The 6,114-nt window shown below is 40.3% G+C and overlaps 1 non-coding gene across 1 annotated transcript; it reads right to left on the bottom strand.

Moving 5' to 3' along the window:
• Window positions 1-376: 376 nt before the first annotated feature.
• Window positions 377-507, bottom strand: LOC129061309 (small nucleolar RNA SNORA33). Its single transcript, XR_008528140.1, has one exon. It is a non-coding gene; the product is annotated as a small nucleolar RNA SNORA33 (small nucleolar RNA).
• Between the last annotated feature and the right edge of the window lie 5,607 nt (window positions 508-6,114).

Genomic DNA, 6,114 nt, shown 5'->3' with positions numbered 1-6,114 from the left:
TGTCTCAAGTTTTAAAAAACAAATTCTTACCTGAGGATATTTTATTGATTGGATAGAAGGAGGGAGGGAGAGAGAGAGACTGAGAGAGAAAGAGAGAGAGAGAGACATTGACGTGAGAGAGAAACATTGATCAGTTGCCTCTTGTACCCGCCCTCACCGGGGATCAAACTCACAGTTCTTTGGTGTACGACATGATGCTCCAATCAACTGAGCCTCCTGGCCGGGACGGCATCTCAACATTTTTAAGGGCAAAACTTCAATACCCGTTCTATCATCTACATCTCCAGTCCATATTCCTATCAGAGTCAGATAAGGCTCAGATATTTAATAAAGTTTACAGAAAAGACGCCCGCCGAGGCTCAAGGGGGATTTCTTTCCTTATACCCATTTTAAGGGATCTTAATGACTTCAATGTTTTTAAGGCTGGTAACATGGCTTTGCTATTGCAGCTTCCTCTAAATTTCTACAGAAACACACTCAGGTAAAAGCAGTCAAAGGGGATTGATTTTATTTACATTGGCAATAAATCTGTTCAATCTTTCCTTACCTGCATCACAGATGCTTTGCTGGGGCATTTAATTCACGTTCACTAGGAAACTCAATCCTACATTTTGGCAAGTGACTTTTACCGGCAAAGAACTTTTCTGCTGTTTGCGCTAACTGTCCTATCATCAAATTATAAATGTCTGGCATGTAGCTAGATGTGCAAATATAACTGGACACCTTAATAAGAAAAATACATGAGAATATTTTGTTTCATGAATAAAACACTGTTCTAAAATTTTAAATTAGCCTCCAATATATTTCATATATATAGCTTTGCCTTACATGGGAATTCTGTATCACAAAGTGGATTCTAGTGTTATAGTCTCCGTTTCTTGTTAATATACAAATATTTTTTTCATAACACATCTTTGCCCAAGACTCTCATTCACTAGAACCAAGGGGAAACTATTGAAATGCAATCTTTATTTTTCTCCTCAATATACTCATGGGATTTTATGTTATACAGAAAGACTTATGTTGATCATAAAATGTTAAAATTATTGAAAATACTATCATGGGTTACACATGTAGGTTTTGTACAGCGTTTCAGAAAGGTGACATATCAGAGGACAGACCCTAAAATGTAATTGTGTCAAAATTAGGGTTGTATCAGAATACTAAAATATGTTGGCTTAACAAAATGTTTCTGGCTCAGTAGTTTGGAGCGTTGTCCTTTACACCAAAAGGCTGCAGGTTCGATTCCCAGTCAGGAGTGTGCGTGAGAAGTAATTGATGGATGTTTCTCTCTCTCATATCAATGATTTGCTCTCTCTCTCCCCTTTCCTCTCTCTCTGAAATCAATAAAAACATACCTTCAGGTGAAGATTAAAAAAATGTTTTCCCTACTTGGAGCTATCTTCTTGATCGCGCTGACTACCTCAGAAATTGTTAAGATGGACGAATATAATTATGCCCCAAATCCTTTGAACTGCCAACCACGTTTAAACTCCAGTGAAATCTTTTATACTGGCCTATGCTCATTTTGTTCCTCAGCCAGAAACTCAAAAGTGAATTTTCTGACGTATAAAAATGGGAGGTTGAGACTGGGGAAGAGTGTTTTAGGTAAATGTGTTGACTTTGAGGGAAACGTTATGGAGTGAAGGATGCTTCCGGGGGTCTGCAGACAGGACAACGGTCCTGCTGTTTTATAGGGTGGGTGTTGAGGGGACAAGTGGAATAGAAAGAGACAATGGAGATGGTGGTTGTGTAAGGAAATGAAAAAAAAAAAACACTGGCTGAATAACCATACATGTATAGAGGGATTATTAACATTGTCCCTTCCCATGTGTTATCTTTCTTGTCCTTTTTATAACGTTTGACATTGCTGACTGCTCTCTCTTTAAAAATTTAAAGACTGGGGTCCGGCAGGAGTAACGCCTGCCTGAGTGTGGTTGGTAGGGGCGTACTATGGGGGCAATAATTTATAGTTTTCATTTGCACATTTCCCCTAAAATGTCCTACGGTGTGCCTGAGCGTGACAGTGTTAGGTTACAGAATGACATGCTTATGATTTTGTAATAAAAGATTTTATAATAACAAGGGGCGTTATTTGTGCCGGATCCTGTCTCGTCCTTTGACTTCCAGGTCGCTACCCCTGTTTTCTAGATAGTTCTCTTGACTTCTGGCCACACATGTCCAGCCTCCTTTGTGTATATCTGCTCCTCTGGCTTTTTCTATATTTTGGTGTCTCCACCAGGATCTGTTTCAAACCCTTTTTTTCTTCTGACTGTACACATATTTTTGTTTATTCCAGAGGTACATTACCATCTGTGTACCACCCGGATATCTTCATTTTCGACCCAGTTGTCGTCATGGGCTTTAGACTATGCACTGGATTCCATCGTGTGTATGTCTTGCAGACTCCTCAACGTCAAGCTCAGAACTTCTCTTACTGCTCATCTACCTGCGGTTTCTATCTAAGTTGACGATGTTACTGCCAACTCATGTGCCCAAGCCGAAAACTTGCACATCATTTCTCTTCCTCCTACCCAGACACTCACCACATCTTGACAACGTTACTTCTTAGAGATCATAACCTGCATTATACCAAGTTTTGTTCCTTTCCCATTCATAGTCCACATTATTGTAACCAAAACACAGGTTTGGCTGCCTGTTGCAACGAAAGCCCAATGTGTAAGACAGGTGCTGGTGCAAAAGGAAAGAGGTTTATTCAGGTGCCACGACCGGGGAGAGTGGTGGACTCCCGTCTCAAAGACCATCCCCCTTTCTGCTCGAGCGCACTGTTCCCATGAGGATAGGGGAAGGGAGGGTTTTTTCCTGCTCAATTGTCTTTCTAGCTTTTGGTGCGTTCAGTGTAAGACCCTCCCCCTGTGTCGCCTTGGTGCCAGGGGCGGGGGACTCGCCGATGCTTCTTGGCCGTCGAAGATAACATTATCTCTAGAGACATCTTACCAAAGCATGAACATGTCACATGATTTCCTTCCCAAAAACCCATGGCTATCTTTTCATTGTTTTTAGGATACAGTCTGTATCTGTTGTCTTTCAACCCTTGTATCCTACCCTTCATCAATGCTGAATTTCCTCCTAAAGTGGTCCCTATGTTAGTACACAGACTTTTTCCAGCTTGTTATCTCCACCTGGAACATGTCACTGCCATCATATGCCTCCTGACTTTCCCTTGGTAAATTAAATTCATAAATTAACATCCATTATTCTTAGTGTCTGGGAAGCATACCTTGACCGATGTCCCCCAACTTTGAGTTAGATGCCCTTCGTTAACGTCATCGTATACATACTCTTTATTTCTCCTTTCATAGAATTCATCAATGAATAGGGATTGTGTATTCGACTATGAGACCGGGGGATTGCGTCAGCGTTATTCATTGTTATGGTTCTGCCCAGCTTATGGTATAGTAGGCACACAGTACACGTATATACTTTTTGAAGGAAAAATACATTTTTGTCACAGTCACATATGTAAATACTCAAGTTTAAAGTACTCAGCTAATAGTAAACCCTGTTTTCCTTTAATGGGTTCTAGCTCTGTGTTTTATTCCACTTTAAACAACCTCTTTTGTGTCACCTAGAATAGGCATGATGCATTCCACACAGCTTTAGCCAGGAGTCCAAAGCCCACTCAGGGAGAGTATCAGATACAAGGACCAGGTAAAAAGGACAAGATAGATTGAATGATGAGACTTGGCACCTGTAACAGATTCATCTCAAAGTCTATTATGAGAATGGACTAATTTATTGGTTAGAGATATTCAAGGGTGACCGATCTCTACTGCCCTATAAAGTTTACTTGAAAGGGCACATTATATAGAAAGAAGTAACGAGGTCAAAAAGTCACTTGTGTGGAGTTAGCACGTGCTATTCTAAATCTGACCAAGTTCTTCTCAATGAACGATCAAACCAAATTGTAATCCCTGCTTCAAAGGGGGGTATTTTCCCGATGCCTATTTATTTCTTCCAAATTACTATGGCACTGGATCCCCAAACTAGATAGCTCACTAGGCAATCATTACATGGAGAACACAAAGGCAGAAAGAAACTAGCAAAGGGGAAAAGCTGGGGAAGGAGAATACCATCAGACACGACTGCCAGGCTATTAATGGCCATTGAACCATCGTTGACGAGGGGAGCACCTGCTAATGAAAATGGCGGTTGAAAGCGCCATGCGTTCACATTGCTTGCAGATACTTCTCATTATCTCTCAAAGATAACAAGTTCAGTTCTGTTCTGCACAGTTTGGCAACTGCAGCAAGAGAACACTGGAAATTTCCCTTACTAGTACTTTCTTTTATTGCCTTATAAATTGTTTTTCCTATAGCAACTCACTGGGGAATGAGTAATAGCCATGCCAAAAATGTTAGAGTAAATAATTAAATCCAACTGCAACTTTAATATGTTTTGTTCTGTACATTATTTAAGGCTAACTTGCAGTGAAAATGCTGAGGAGGTGTTGGGTTTATGTATACAGCGAGCACAGAACTCTTTTTGATGACGGATTTGCAATGAAAATAAAATCAATGGTCATAATGTTATCTTAAATGACTTAGACTAAGCCCTGAAATTATTCCATCCATTTGACCTTCAGAAGCATGTGTATTTTATTATTTTGGTAATCTGTCACGACTAATAAATTATATGCCCGCATGTCTGAGGGTTTTACTGAATCTCTCTATGCTGGCTTATAATTTACATTTCTGGGGTCTTATAACTCAATGATCATTCTTTTAATGCCCCTGGCTTTCAAAATTTTATTGATAACTTCTCTTTTACTCCTTTGGATTTGTGAAATTATTCATTCAACAATTATTTAATTCTGCCCTGTCTGATGTGGCTTAGTGGGTTGAGAGCCATCCTGTGAACCAAAGGGTCATGGGTTAGATTCCCAGCCGGGGCACATGCCTGGGTTGTGGGCCAGGTCCCCAGTAGGGGGCGCGCGAGAGGCAGCCGTTCACACATCAATGTTGCTCACCCTCTCTTTCTCCTTCCCCTCCCCTTTCTCTAGAAGTAAGTAAATAAAATCTTTTAAAAATTATTTCATTCTTTTTAGTAGAGCTTCAAGAAAGAGCAATATTCTATAAATAAACTCCTTTCTTTTTTCTGCTTAATCACCAATAGTTAGCTTCCATAGCTTACATTTATGTACCCCGCCTTCTATACAGGCACGTGAATAATTATAATTTAACTTATACACTATAACGAAGACATTGGTAAATGTGCTAAGTCCATAGAAAGTAAGCCTGAACCAATTAGAAAAGTCCAGAAAGTCTTCACTTTTTTGATATTCGGGCTAGGACTGAAAATATAAATTCAGCTTTGATATTTATGGTAGAAAGCAAAATCAATCTTCACACCACGACTTTAACATCAGGCAGGAACATTGCTGGGCTTTTTCATAGGGTTTGTATTTGTACCCTGAAAGCAATTGGGATTCACATCCCATATTAGAGATAAGGATAGCAGGAACCCCGGGAGATTTATTTTTACAAGATGAAAATTATCAAGCAATAAATGATAGAGCTTGAATGGAAATGCAGGTTTCTATTCCTCCAAAGTTTTTCTTCAGGTGTAGAAATACACAGAGAATGAAATAATGATCTTTCGCCAGAGCAATGTGGAATTCTTACTTACTGATAGGTAGTCCCCTTTCTGAGGTTTTAAGAGTGATTATTCAGTTTATGTATTACCTAAATGCATTCTATTCACTCCTCACCTTACTGATAAACATTCCACTTTAGAAGTGATTTCCTAATCTTATTTCCTATTATTACGTATGCAGAATAGAGAAAGACTCCCCCCCCCCCCGCCCTGTAAAGTGTGGAAGGAAGCAGAATCAAATCACCTAATGTACCTTTAGGACTCATGGATTCATTATTTTTTTCACCTCTTTTCTATCCCATGTTTCCGTGGCTTCCAAAGTCGCTCTCTGGCGTCTTATCTGGATCAGAACTGTGAGACTGGCCACACGTGTTCAACACTTACGGATGCTCAGATGCCGCCCCTCCATTTCCCACCCCCCCCCCCCCGGGCTTCCCCACCAGCCTGTCCTTGCTTCCTGAGCTCTTGGTAGGTGACTTCATTCCCCTCAGCTGGGCA

Source organism: Pteronotus mesoamericanus, unplaced genomic scaffold (assembly GCF_021234165.1).
Source record: "Pteronotus mesoamericanus isolate MK-2021 breed Mesoamerican mustached bat unplaced genomic scaffold, CSHL_Meso_final scaffold_582, whole genome shotgun sequence".
Classification (NCBI taxonomy): Eukaryota; Metazoa; Chordata; class Mammalia; order Chiroptera; family Mormoopidae; genus Pteronotus; species Pteronotus mesoamericanus.
The sequence above is the reverse complement of the archived record's forward strand: the minus strand, read 5'-3'. Positions and strand labels throughout refer to the sequence as shown.